Genomic DNA, 15369 nt, shown 5'->3' with positions numbered 1-15369 from the left:
TTTGGGAAATAAATTTGAAAGCAATTAGATGAGTCACAGGGAGAAGTCAGAAGTCTCCTTTCAACTGTTTGTGGAATGATTTGACGATAAAGCATAAATAACAGCTACACTGTGAAAAGATAACAAGAAAAACTATAATATCCCATTTGAAGTAAGTCACTGAACCAGAAAACTTGTTCTGAATCCATCAATGTTGAGAAAGCAGAAGTAGTAAGATCAAGATCGATCCACTTAAGCAAAGAGGAAAATAAAAATAAATATTACTGTGCCTACTCCCATGCTTTGTATTAAATCGAGATAAACTCTAGAAATCGAGTTTTGAGGGCACTTCCACAGCCTGCCCTTGGCAGAGCTGTTTGGATGACAATTCCTGTTTAAGAGCATTGTTAGTGTGAACAGGAGATGTGAATGGTACACACCAAACCAGGCATGTCGAACTTGAGCCTTCTGGTCACATGCAGCCCTGCACAGCCTGCACTGCAGCAGCCTCCTGCCCTGTACTGGCCCCTCAGCACCAACCAAACATCAGTGTGCTATGAACCCTATCTGGGCTGAAACTGAGACACAAGAATGACACAAGTATGGTGCTAAACAAATCATGGCAAATAAGTTTATGTATTGTGATGCACTGGCTAAATGCAGCCCTGTGAACAGCAAGAAGTATGCAGCCATCAGAATTGTAAGGATTTTGCATGCTCGGTGTGAGCTGTTTTTTTGTACGTTGCAACAACTAAGCATTCAGAAGAGTTTTAAATCCCATTTTTATTTACCTGGTACAATTTTTCCCAAAATTTCTGTCAAAATACTTCAAGAAAAATTCAGACAAAATGGAAGCAGCATGATGTCTTGTGAGAAACCAGCGTCACCATGAATTACTCAGCCACGTGCTGCAGAATCAAATCTCATTTTCACTCTTCCTGCTATTTTAAGTCATTTACCAGATTCATCAGCTGGTGTATTTTTCTTTGTGAACCATATGGGCTTTTAAAGTGTACTCATGTTTAGACAATTGTCAATTATCTTCACCTCTGACACATGACCGTGAAGGATGATAGAGAGCTCAAATTATTTGTCAGACTGACAAAAAACATATGTATATAGTGCCATCTAATGCACTTTTCAGGACAGTTTGAAAAAATGGCCTACCAAAAAAAAAAAAAAAAAAAAAAAAGCCTACAAAAGGGTTTCAACTGGTGTTCAAAATCCCCTGATAAGGAGATGGTAGAATAGGCATGGAACCCATGGACTGCTTGCAAACCTGGACAGCTAGTTATGCAGCCCTACAAGATCATAAACTTTTAATATTGCTATTTTTAACAGTATTTTTCATGAGTCAATTGCATGTAGCTCTAGTGCTGACTGCATTGATGGCAACAGAACATTATAGAGGAGAGAGCATGGTGCAGTGCTGATTCTACCTCTTTTGCCCACCACACTCAATTTAATCAAACCTGCATATATTACACATTATGTGTGCTTATGCCACTTGGTGAGTAAAGTGCAGTGATCACTGATAATATTTCAATCTTCTTATCTATGTACATCTTTGAAGACATGCATTTTTTTATTAAGTAGATATTTGATTTAAATTAGGGCTTATGTTATTTCATGAAATAATTTGCTGAGTTGGCATGTTTATTGCAGAAGAAATGGTATGTATAGAGCTGAAATTAGACATTCAATTCAAATAAATATTTGATTATGTCTCTTTACTAGACTTTCATAAGACTTATCTTACCAGAGAAAAATATCAGTTGTGTCACAATCATGTCTTATTCATGCCATTGCTTTTTGGCAATATGCACATTTACTAAAAACTATTTTCAAGTATAAAACACAGGAAGAGTAAAATTACATAAAAAAATCTCTGACAAGCACCTTGAGAACACATTAAGAATTGCACCCATTTTCATCAGGCCAGACATGGATGCTTAAGTTTTACAAAACTGAACTCAAATATTCCACATAATACAGTTAATGTATATGTGGTCTAAGACAGTTCCTCTTCAATCAGTGTGGCCTGGACAACCATGTATTGGTTGGACATCCATGTATTAGATCTTCTCCTATTTCAGTAGTTACCTCTGCTGGCACATCTTAGACCTTAAAAAGATTTGTTCTCACTTTCCTCTTTATAACCCCAGTTTCTTTATCCTTTCCTCATGTTGCTAGATTTTTTAGACCTGTGATGATAGACTTTCCATTTGATTTTCCAATTGCTCTGCATCTGTCTTGATGAGTACAAAAGAGGGAGGAGCTACTCCAGAACTACTTCCTAAGGTGAACAATCAAGGAGTTATTTACTGTACTTCTACATACAGCCATCTATGGGATTTGCTTATTGCTATGACATGCGGAATCAAACTCTGTAACCCAAGTAAGATTACAAAGCAGGTACGGTTTATTCAGTGCTGCGCAGACACTGGGTGCAAGGGGGATAGATCCACCTAACTTGCACAACATAGGGCAAAAGCTTGGTACAGATACAGGCCAAACTAATACATAATCAGTGATTTTCCCAGAATTCATATCCATTCATTTCTGAGAACCCATCAGCATATGGTCCCTCCCTCTTGCACGTGCGCTGTGGGTAGTGGGGGTCTCCTTCTGGTGGTCATGGAATGAAGGCTCATTGTCTTCAACAGAAGTAATCCCATCCTGACCCGTTCCTCATGTAATGTTTCTTGAAGTTTACAATAGAGTTTCGAGATGTTCTTTTCTTATCTGGCCTCACATCCTGCTTACCTGCATTCCTATACAATGGTTAACCCTTATCTTATCCTCTCCTTACTCACATTCCTATGCAATGGTTAACCCTCAGTTTGTCCTCTCCTAACTCAGCTACAGCAAATTATTGATGATTCATATCTAAATGATATTTATTTTCTCCTTATCCTGTATCATCAACCATTTCAGCTGCAGTACAGTATCTTGTACTAGTTGAATAGTATCTTCTTTTAAATATTTTTTAAATTGACAAGGTCATTGCAAATTTTAAGTCTTGCCTCTCAGGAGCCCCTCCCTGCTTAAAAGCCTCTACAAATGTAGATTAGCACATTCTCTATTCTTTCATCCTACTTACTAGTGAAATGTTAAACTCTGAAGAATCTCACACATTTTCTCTTCTGACACCAAGAAATTGATACATGCTGTCTTACAAAGTGTTTTTTAATCACTAAATCCAAGCAGCAGTATTTTCATCTAAATGTTTCCACAGATTACGCATGAGATTTACCAGATGCAATTCAATTTTAATGGTCGAGTTTGAACATTACCTATTTAATTGCTCTTCTTCTAGATGTTCATTGTTTGTTCTCCTGTTTTTCTAGAGGTCAAAGTTAATCTGATTAGATCTCTAATACCCCAAGCACCTTCTCCCCACTCCTCCACCCCCTCCCCCTTTCTGAGGATATCTTGTCACAGGAATACAACACCACATATTTCAATTGTAAGAGAGAAATGAGAATAATTTTTGAATGTACCCTTAGATATAGCAAATATGTACTTTTATCTAAGTCAGGATGACCACCCTTAAAATTGCTAAAGTGATTAAGTAGAGGCACTTCTAATCGCACTGTGAGGACTAAGTTTGTTTTTGAAGATAGGAGCATCTTTAAAAACAGCCATTAATTCACAGATTAGCCCTATCTTTAACTGACCAGCTGTAGGCCACAGGCAGTATCAGGAGATTGGTCAATTAATATGTAGTAAAAAAAAGCAAAGCAAAGATCTCAGGGTGCACTTGTTTTGAGGGAGACCATGTAGCAATCAAATCTGCACAGCTTTGGAATAAATCAGTATCTCATCTCTATATGTGAGATTAGCTCACTGCATACCAGATAACGAATCCACCTTCCAGACAACATAGTAATCTAACAAAGCTTTTTAAACCTCTGACTTATTTATGGTTAAGCTTTGAATTGGAAATATCCAAACAATTTTGTCAGAGCAGTATCTCTGATAAAAGCAGATTTTATTCGCGATTGCAATGGCAGGTGTCCCATAAGCAGGAGAGCGCACTTATGGACACAATATGACAGCTTTCGTACCTTGTTTCCTCCTCTTTCCTTCTCCCCCTCCTCTGTTTCCACATTCGCTGGGTACTCCAGGTTCACAATCTTCTCGGAGGTTTACATTTGTTAATTTGTGTGTTATCTGGTGCCAGTCAGTAGCCACTCTGTTTTTTCCAGTCATATTGATATGGTGATTTTCTTCAAAGTCTTCGTTAAACAAAGAGCACGGGGGGCAGCGGGGGGGTGGGGGGAGGGTTGATCAATCTCGTGCAAGATATTCTTGCAATGTGTATGACAAAATATTACATATATATACTTCACCTACATACTGCGCGTGCATTCCTGGGGAAGGTTCATCTAGAGGATAAGTGATGCAAACTACCAGATACCCCCTTTTCCCCCAGCTAAAGTAGTAAGTCTCCCAAAAACTATGGCTGCAGAGACTGTGAAATAAAAAAATAATAATAATTAAAAAGCTTATGTAATTCTAATGCAGAAACAACATTTGATTCCCACACGTGATAATTTACAGTATAGAGAATAAACACACTCATCCACACACAAACCCTCCTGTCGAGTCTCAAGGTCCAGACCCCTTTGTTCTCTGGATTCCTTGAATCACAGAGATACGGAGCCTTGGTGCAGCTGAATCCATTTCTAGTTCAATACTTGGTCAACAGTTTATTTCTGAGCAATTGTACATACACCATCAACTTAAGATGTAACCTTAGAGTAGCTTGCAAAACTTATTAGTCACTTACCAAGGACCTCTATTAGCAAGGCACTTTAACATCAATATGAAGGGATCTCTGCATAGAGATAATCTCAAGAGATACCCCTACTTCAGGGCACTGCTGTTATGCAGCCCACTACTATACAGAAAAGCTCAAGACCTTGAGGGCTGCTCTTTATTTATGGGGTGAGGTGATCGACTCACAGTCACAGCATTTAGCACATGCTCAATTGATACTGTTTAGCTGGGAGTCTGCTATCTGTTCTTTGAGCACCCAGTCTGAGACAGTCCTGTGATCATTATCTGCCTTGACAATCCTTTACTTATTATCCATTGCTATCAGTCCCGATCAGCGTCTTTGTCTTCTCACTGTCTGCCTGTGCCCAAAGCCGTTGGCAATTCAGACAGCTGAAGGAGGAAGTTAGGGGCAGGAAGAAATACATCCTCACGCAGTTCCACTCAAGTTTTCTTTTTTGGAACTTAATGTTTACAGACAATGCTATGATTAATAACATTTCATTCGCCATTTCCTTCAGTAACCTGAAATATGTTTTAGCACACCTATCACAAATTACAATACCCAACTCTCTTAATTTTATTTTGCTGTTTGAATAACGATGCTAACTGTTCAAATTATGTATTTTTATATTATTTTTTTCATTTCTCATTTAATTCATCACATCTCTGGTACAGCAATTAAATCATTTTATTCTGGTATCCAGACTGCCTTTTCCTATATTTTTCTCCTACTTCCTTTGATATTTCTGTAAATGTTTAAGGTGCTTAGTGGACTTACAGTCCTTTTTGTCTTCCTTTGATGCTGCTTTTTTAGTATCAACTTTGTCCATAGTACTCCTGTTTGTACTTACTGCTAAGCTATTATTATTCTCCTTTCTTTCCTGTTTTTATTTTTATTTTTTTCTTTTTAATTAGGAAATTAAGAAGCCAAGGACATGCACATGAACTCGTGCAGTGGTCCTCTTGTCATTTTGAAAAGAATGTGTTAATGTATTGTATTCTTCTCAACCCTTCAGTGAATATCTTTGCAGCTATTGCCCTTATAGCTCACTTATGATCCCAGCTGCACAGACAGCCACTTACACTTTATCTGGAGATATTTGTCTGAACAAGAGTCCTCATATATTATTCCCAGACTTTTGCTTCTAGATCAGACAGAGGATCTTGTTTCTTGTCTATCTGTATAGAGGGATACATTATCAGCAGTATCATTAGTATCTAAATATATGTCTGGAATGGTTTAATCGGATGGTCTCTACTCACTACATAAGGGCTTCTTACACTTTTTATATATTCAGCAATACCCCACAGTGAGGTTCTGTGATATCTCTGCTCATCAGGAAAGCTCTGCATGGTCCTGCATGATATCTCTGTAAAACACCACACTTATGTTGATAAAAATTGCAGTGTAGGGGCATTATTATTCCTATGCTGTGCTTTTTTCCCCCATCTCCCCTTTCCCCCTCCCTCCCCCCGTGTTTTTATGAATAGTACAACACCTTAAATTGCTTTAAAAAATATCTAATTTCCATGGAGATAGTCTACAATCCCTTTTGCTTGCAGGATGCAATTCTCATCCTCTGGCTGATAGAACACTAGAAAGAAATCTTATTTCAGTTTACCAACTGTTTAAACACATTGCATATTGCTGGTTAAGAACGTCCTCAACAGCCCTACTTTGGAAACAGTTGATGATGACAGATTTACAACGATGTATAGTCTTTAACCCAGGAGGATCCTGAAAAAAAATTAGAGAACAGTTTTTAATGTATTTGCATTGCAGTTTTATCCATTGCAATGAAATGAACAGTAGTAACTATTTAAAAATCTTATTCTAGCAATAAATAAAATACTAGATTGAAAGACAAAGAAATTCTGTGTTTTGGTGAACTAAAACATAAAATTTGAAACAGGAGTTTTCACATATTATCAAGAATATACTAAAAGTGCTGAATTAATTTTGTAAATGTTAAGTGTAATCTTTTCTTCTATTGCATGAATCAAAGGCTGTATAGGATTGAGAAGTAATGAAACTGAGGTACTAAAATACTATTGACAATTTATTCTGAAATATCCTATTGAAATTATTTGGGAATTAGCATTCTGATTATCTGGCTGCTGCCGTTACCTTGGAGGCAGATACCATAAGAGAATCAGATCCAAAAGGGTAATTCAAAGAAATCTATCCCTGAGACTTGGCACTTTCTGGGGCATCCTTGCAAAGGGTGAGTGAGTACTGTATAATGGAGACATGCACAAAAAGCAGCTGTTATTTCAAGATAGGTTTTGTTTTTCATAAGTAATAGTATTTTGCTTAAGGAAAGCTGGGTGTTCCTGAAAACAACAACAACAAAGTACATATGCAAAAGAACAAGTGGCTTCACTCTTCCCTTTCCACCTCCTCAGTGAAATGATCAGCGACTTTAGGAATTTGTAGAAATCTGTGGTTTACAGCAGAAGGAAAAAAAAGAAACAAGGAAAGCCTGAGAAAGATCATAACAAAATTCCAAAGAGCTGTTTTCTCTGAGAGAAGGGTAGAGGATAGTTTGAATTTGAGTTGAGAGATGGAGCTAGGAAACTGCCCTAAATAATCCACAAGTCATGATGCTAGAGGCCAGATTAAAACCTTAGAATTTAGTAGAAAGGGAAACATGTTTAACATCATATAATATCCTATCACATATAAATAAATACATTAATTAATTGCTTGATTGTATGATCCAGTGTGTCAGTGGTGCCATGAAATGAGAGTATTTAGAATTTGATGCCAATATTTAATGGAGCATCTGATTAGCCTGGTGCAAAACTATTGGTATCACAGCTTTCTTTATGGATGATAACATTAAGAAGATTATTTTTCAATTCTTTTGCACAAAACCATACAACTCTCTTAAACTCTCTTAAATCATAATATTCTCCTCTAGCTTGAAATATTTGAAATACTTCCAAAAGCTTTTTGCTTTCTGGCTACCATAGTATAGCAACAATAATTATGAAGGGTGAAGAAATACATACCATTTCCTTGGGAAAATGAGGTATTCTCCATGTGGAATGGGGGGTGGCATGGGGCAATGATCACACCCTTGCTTCTGTGCTGGTGACTAGGAAGGACCACATCTTTTATCTAGAAACAGAAAAAGGAGAATAATCATATATCAGAAGCAAATGAAATTGGATCTTAAACATAGAACAGGAAAACAAATTTTAGTTCACATCTAACCCATGACATTTATAGTTTTTTTTCTCTCTAATACAAGACTGTATCACCTCCCATCTTGACTGCTATTACACCAGTGGCTTTTCTCAATGTCTCTCCAGGTCTTGTGCTCAGTATGGTATAACCTTTTTATGTTGTGCTCTTTCATTTGATCTGCTGATGGAGAAATTCCAGCAGCTTCCTGCTGAGGAACAAAAGTCACTTTGTTAGGGAAAAAAGACGTATTTAGAAATATATGTTCTCATAGACCATCTCAAGTACAACAGAACGCAGTGTGCAAGAAGACTAAATAAGTTTTCAGACTTCTTTATGGATCATACACAGCATTGTAATTTGCATTAACACAAATTATAACTTTCGGGCATCCTAAATTGTTCTGAATAAGGGGAATAAAAGTCAAATGATGTTTTATTCAGGTTAATTTTCTACTGTTCTAAATTTTTTATTTGCTTGTTTGCTTCATGAGGGTGATAGCTGAAAATTTCCAAAGTATTTCTTTCTAGAAAAAAAAAAAAAAGGCTGCAAAATATCTGGAGAAATGCATACTACTATTGATGGAATAGAAAATTAGAAAATGAGTGTCTGTACATTTTCAGGGAGGGGGATGTTTTGGGAATGGCTAAATTTCCAGGCAGGAAATATGGAGTAATTGCCCTTTGCCTCCTAATGTATCCAGGAGACATGAAAAACAAATTTTGCTAAAATTGTTTTACAGCTAGGTCAGTGCGGAGACAGAGAATGTGACTAGTGTGGGCCTTAATATAAAGTATGCCTCTTAAATTCGGGTGTGCACTGGGAAACAGAGTAGAGCATGAAGCTGGTGGTGAGACATGGAGTATTACTATTTGCTGATAAAGTTAATTGTATTGTCATGCTTAAACCTCATAGTTGTCCACATTTTTACAAGACCAAGACCAATGCACTTCAGAAAATCAGATTATTTTTTGGGATGTCTAGTATCAATGGCTAGAGTGTTACCTTCAGGTTTGATTTCTAACACTGAAATCTCAGATTTCAATTTAAAATATGGTGAAACTATTGTATAATTTTATAACATACATTCTCTTACATCTGGAGTAATGTCTTACCATGTACTAGCCTGAAGGAAAAGCTTTTATCCATCCATGATTACACTAAGAATATATAGCATTCTTTCTATATTTAAGAACTATTTAAACAGGAATAGTGAAAGCATCATAACAAGAGGACAAAACTCTAGGAAAAGACACAATCTTAAGGTATTTGCAATACCAACTGTTTTACCTTAACATAAATAATTTTATGTTTCTTAAAGTCATGTTAAAATCATAACATATATTTAGTTTTACTACAACACTGAATGTCAGCAAAGACTTCAAAATATTTACAAAATAAAATCATTATATATACAATTTAGAATAGGTACATAACAAATCCATCCTGGACACAGAAGAAATCTCTGCCCTGTTGTTTCTTGTCTTTTCAGTGTTTTTGTTTGTTTGTTTGTTTGTTTTTCTGGAGAAAAGTGAATCTGCTTTTTGACTGCTGTTCTGGTATTGTTTTCTTGATACAAGAAATTTGGAAAGAAAGGATTTTATGAGATTTTTTTTTTTTTTTTTCCTGGAGAATAATATTGAAATACTCCGAGGAGTTTTGTAATACATGTGCCAGAGATATTCACTGAATTGCTAATAAGTTAGTGAGTATACAGATTCCGAAAGCAAACTTGCTTCAAAGCAGAGGCTGTGACTGGGCGCTAAGTGAGAAAATGTAGACTGCAAACTGAGAAAAGGAACATTCCTAAGCAAAATTAATTTCCTTTCACTCTCCAGAAATAAAATCAAAAACCTATTAAAAGTATTAAAACATCAACATCTTAAAGTGATATAAGACTACAATGATTTTTCTGATAGTTATTTTCTCACAAAGAGTATGTAGAAGATGGTGATCTCATATATATGAGATTTGTAGAGGAAGATGTGGAATAAAGGAGACGACATTCTCTCACAGCAAAATGGGAAGGGTAACTGTTAACAAAGTAAAAGAAATGCAACACAGAGCCCTACAGGCCACAGCCTGTGAGGTGAGTTGTGGTGTGGAATGAAGAAATAGCTGAAACTGCTCACATTTCCTGTCCTCTGAAATATCACTCTGTCTAACACACTGCTGGCCCTGATCTTGGTTCTGGTGGAGTGCCCTCCTATGTAATGTAGCAGATACAATTAGATTAAAAGACTTGTGTCCAAAACCTTCCATTACTGGACACCAATTAATCTGCACAGAAGATGCTATAAACCTCTGTGGTTTGATAGCCCTCTGACAAGAGTGGGCAGGAATAAACATTCTGGAAGCTCATAAGAGATTTCATAATTAAAGAGGAAGAGGGTGACAGGCCAGACTTCATCAAGAACTTTTATTAACAACTTCTCACTTGTTTTATCTAAGTAAATATAAGGCAGATGTAAGACAATTTTTATAATTTAGTTTCATTCTCTCTTCTTTATTTTCACTAAAGGGGAATTTGTGTATTATTTCTTGCGCATCTGTTTCCACTTGTCTGGTAGTAAGATTATATATTGTATCTCTCTATCTACATAGAAGCGTAGGAAGAATGATGTGGGCTTAAAATCTAAAAAGCTCTGTGTGAAAAGCATGAGTGCTCGGATATTTAATGGATATCTGGATGTTTTCCAATCTTCATGAAACATTTTATTATTGTCTGGCTGTATGTTTTTAAAGAAACCATGGATTTCTATTTTGTAAAAAAACCCATAATGTATGATATAAGTTGTATATACTGATAAATTACTGTCATATTAGAATATTATATTAGCTTCGTTTAGTGTAATTATGGAAATTATCCTTTCTCCATCTGTGAAATGTAGCTTTTTACTGAGGACATATTAAGCACAAAATTCTAATGAATTAAAGAAGTGGAAAAATGTTGAAAAATATTTTTTCTAACAGAAGAATATAGAAACTTATAAATATTTGCAAATAAAATATTAAATATATTAAATATTTTTATCTCTTTTCTGTGTTAAAATTCACACATTCACTTTTTTACTTCAGCAGTGAACTGAATTGCTCTTCTGCTGAGTGGTTGTGTAATTCTATACACCTCACTCTACTAAAGTCTTGTGTGTTTGTCTGTGTGTTTGTGTGCATGCTGGCATGCACATTTACATGCAAAGATTTTCTGTTTTATTCTTAAGCTTTTTAAAGCCAGATCAAGATAATCTGATATACTGAAATTTTTATCTAAAAATCTTTTACATGACCACAGGGCTCCCAGACAAAAGAGGATCTGGAGGTGCAGAATCAATAGAAAAGATAAATGTGTCTTGGAAATGGATATCGATTCCATTACACAAACATTCTGCCGGTGAAAAGCAAAGGTTTTTTGTTTGTTTTTCTTTTTTGTTTTTGTTTTCTTGTTGCATGTGGATTATTATGAATAAGCTTTCTGGAACAAAATAGCAAAGTCTAAAGACAGAAATGTGTGGCTGATGCTCTGGATGTGGTTTTAATAGAAGAGAGCTGGTAGCAGCTAACATAGAGACAGCACTGAATGAGCTGTGGAGGATTTTTGGCACGTATATGCAGCTCTCTGCTTTGCTATCACCCTTAAATCTTCTCTGAACATAATGTAACCTGCTTCGGCAGAAAGCAAGTCAACCCAGAACATCTTTGAAACTGGGAAGGACTAGGAACTTGGTGGCAGCATCATATGTGAGGCTGAGCTCAGAGCTGGGCAGCTGATGACTGGGCACACAGTACATGTCCTCCAGCCACCTCTGCACCTGCACCAAACGTCTGGAAGAAACCAACCAGACTCACCTGCTGCAAATCAAAGAAAAGTAATTTCACTTTTCCGTTTGTTTTTGACAGTCCGCTGACAGCCTGGGGAGGGTGATCACCCTCTCTCAGCTCGAAAGATGTCTGTTCCTTGAAGTATTAGCACTCAGCATTGTTTTAAAGTGTTGTGTGAAGGTGAAAAAAGGGTAACTTACATAAATAGAAAACACTTCCATAGCTATCTGTATGCTCATATGCATATAAGTATATATGCGTGTGTATGTATATATATGCATACACACTGTAAAATATTTTTTGTGGTTTTCACATCCCTGCCTTAACTGGAGATGACAAAGAAAGCTTCTAGCACATGAACTAAGAGAGTCAGACTACATAAGAATAAACACTATTTAACACATATTTCTTCTCTGTGAGTGACTCACTGGATGGATTTGCTACCAAGATACCGGACCAGATACTCCTTCCTTTGGGGAAATTCATGAGATTCTATCATGCATACTTCCCATCCAAGAAAAAAAATTTACTGCATCATTTCTCAACATATACTGTGTTACTTGCATGCATCTGTTGAGACAAGCTAAAGGAAGAATGCATACCGTGATGAAGTAACACTCCTTGTTATTAGAAAAACAAAACAAAACAACAACCAAAACAAAAACAAAAACAAGAAAGGATTTTTTCCTTTTATCTTTATTAAAATCTAAAGAGAACAACGTATTTATAATAATTTGCATGGCACACTGAAGTAAACAGGATGCTAGATGATTCCTTCAGTCCTATGAGAAGAAAATCATGGACTTGGAAGAAAAAAAAAATCAAACAAAAAAGGCTAATAACAATTAATACATGTTTTGCTTTTATTTAAAGGCAGGCAGGTAAACACAGAAGTGTTCTGTTTGTCCCATTAAATGATCCAGGCATTTGCTGCCTCAAAACATTGAAAACTCCTAAAATTAAAAAAAAAAAAAAAAAGTAAAAAAAAAAAGAAAGTAAAAAAAAAAACATTGGTGAGGTTTCAGTGTTTTCCACCCCCCTCTGGACATAGTGACCAGCCTGCAAGAAAGTCTATGCAAATACATACTATATCCATAGCCAAGAAAACTAAATGGACTGATACTGAGGAGTTATAATAAATTAGAAAACAGAGATAAAGTAAAATTAACCCACTATCTCCACCTCTTTCATGATAGATAGAGTTATTAGCACTTAATTAGAACTATTAGCATTTAATTAGCATGTATTCTGTTCCAGATTATACTTCCCAGTGAAAGTGGTGTTGAATGCTTCTGCTTCCTTTTTTGTCCCCTGGTGAAGCTCAGTCCAACCTAAAGGGCTTGTCCCATGGTGTGCAGGAGCACACTTTGCATATTCTCCATCTCTTCCTATCCTTCCCTACTTTTCTTCCCCCATGCCCTAGCAAAGCTTGCCTTTGTTTCTGAACTGCTGATTTATTTTACTGCCTAGAAATAAATTTATCTCAAATTGCTTATCCTGTGAGGCTGATTTCTCAGAATGATGCTAAAAATATGTCATCATTAAAGACTTACCTTCCAACAACACTAAATATTTCAATTATGTTTGTAAACTGGCCTTGAGTTACGTATGTGTAGAAAGATGCTTTCCCTTCCTCCCATAAAATAAACATCCAGTGTCTATACTTTGCTTTCTTCTTTGCTATCTTTCTCATTTTAAAATAAATCTAAGTCAGATTTACTTTCCTTTGATACAACAAAGTGCTATTAATACAGAAATACTTTCTTGGTTTGTTTCCAGTATATCTGTATTAGGAAAAAACAAACAAAGAAACACAAAAACACTCACCGGAATAAACAAATGGATCTTGTACTGATGAAGTCATCCATAACAGCTAAAATCTGCTTCAGACCGATCTCCTGAGCCAGGAAGAAAACAATCCATGTTTCATTTGTATTCTTTTCTAATCAATGGATGATACCAATTAATTTATTTTTTTTCCAAGCCATGACAGAGAAATAGCAGTATCAAATGCAGCTGTCCATTTCAAAGAGAAACTTAAACTCCCGGGCCTGACTTTGTTATTCATAGTGTGATGAGGCCCTGGCACAGGTTGCCCAGAGAAGCTGTGGATACTCCATCTCTGAAGGTGCTCAAGGCCAGATGGGATGGGGCCCTGGGCAACCTGAGCTGGTGGGTGGCAGCCCTGCCCATGGCAATGCATTGGAACTGGGTGATCTTTAAGGTTCCTTCCAACCTAAGCCATGCTATGCTTCTATGACTTATTTATAACTTTGTGCTGCATTTTCCTTAGTGTTCAGCTCAGGGCACATATTGGGTTTGCCCTAGCTGTGAATAATGTTGATGCAGGTGAGGGCTGAGCTGCATCATTACTGATGCATTACGTTATTATTGCTGCCGATGGTAATTACATGCTAGTATGTGAGAGTTCAGGTGAGTCAGACAGGTTGAAGGGTCAGGTGAGTCAGGCAGCAGGCAGCATGGGGCTGTTGGCCTGCTGTGTCCTGGTGAGATGAAGAGAATAGGTTAGATATGAGTCCATGGAATGCAATGGACCCCTTCTCACTGTCATGGCTGGCACCGGCGGGTACTGGTACAGTGCAACACCTTCCAGCATCATGGGATACACTGCTGTGGTGAAAAGTGATGAAAATCTCTGTGCATTACTAATGATAAATTGTACTAAAATATAAATATAAATTGTAATAAACATACATGAGAAAGAATACAGAATTCAGCTGGTTTTCTTTAAGCTGCTTAGACAAGTTCAAACATCCAGGAAAAAAATATATATATTTATTGAGTGAAATGATCCTTTTTTCGAAGGCCAGTATGCATAGCTGTCTGTAAACTAGGTTTATTCCAAGCTTACTTGCCTTCACAGTGAAAAGAGAAAATCCTTGCCTTTCATATGCTTCTGATGGTATTTTCTGTCTCTTTTCAAGCAAATTAGAATTTGGAGATGGAAGAATGTCATGTGCCTGGTTAGAGCTAAGAATATTGATGGAAAGAAAAAACCTTTAAAAACCGTTACAGCTCATAATGATAAGACCTTTTCCCAGAGATCTTCATAAAAGTCTTATCAGTCATAATTCTTCCTCTAGAAGTCCAGTAGAAAAAAAACAAAAATCAAAAAACAAAACAAACATCATTTCACACCAAAATAAAATGACAACTGAGTTTTGGACTGTTCACCACCAGAATTTTTACTATAAAACATTATAAGTTTAACATTACATGTTAAAGGAGTAACATGAAGATGCAAGGGGAAAAATATTTTTTGAATTTCCAAGAAATCTTTTTTTTTTTTCTTTCAAGGACATAATAGAGCCGCAAATACAGTGGTATTTTTCTTTAGCATATTTCTATTGTATCTAGAAGTGCTTATGCTAGTCTGCCATTTTTCTATCTCTGTTTTTCTGTATTAAAAAATAAGAACTGCAAAAAAATCTAATAAATGCAACAATTCATATGTTAAAGAAAAACAGCAGATGACTTGAATAAGGAAAGGAATATATTGTAATAAACACATTAAAAATCTTCTATTTTTAAATTGCTTTTCTCTTACTGATACAACAAAAACAGCCTTTCTGGTA

General features: G+C 36.2%; 1 long non-coding RNA gene across 1 annotated transcript in view; it reads right to left on the bottom strand.

The window, feature by feature from the left end:
• LOC146544936 (uncharacterized) overlaps positions 1 to 4183 on the bottom strand; it is a 47768-nt gene extending 43585 nt beyond the window's left edge. The window contains exon 1 of the long non-coding RNA XR_014881757.1: positions 4050 to 4183. This is a non-coding gene — a long non-coding RNA (uncharacterized LOC146544936). The remainder of the gene's footprint in view (positions 1 to 4049) is intronic.
• Positions 4184 to 15369: the final 11186 nt, after the last annotated feature.

Source organism: Meleagris gallopavo, chromosome 2, assembly GCF_905368555.1.
Source record: "Meleagris gallopavo chromosome 2, MGAL_WU_HG_1.1, whole genome shotgun sequence".
NCBI classification, from domain to species: Eukaryota; Metazoa; Chordata; class Aves; order Galliformes; family Phasianidae; genus Meleagris; species Meleagris gallopavo.
This window is presented reverse-complemented; position numbering and strand designations above follow the sequence as displayed.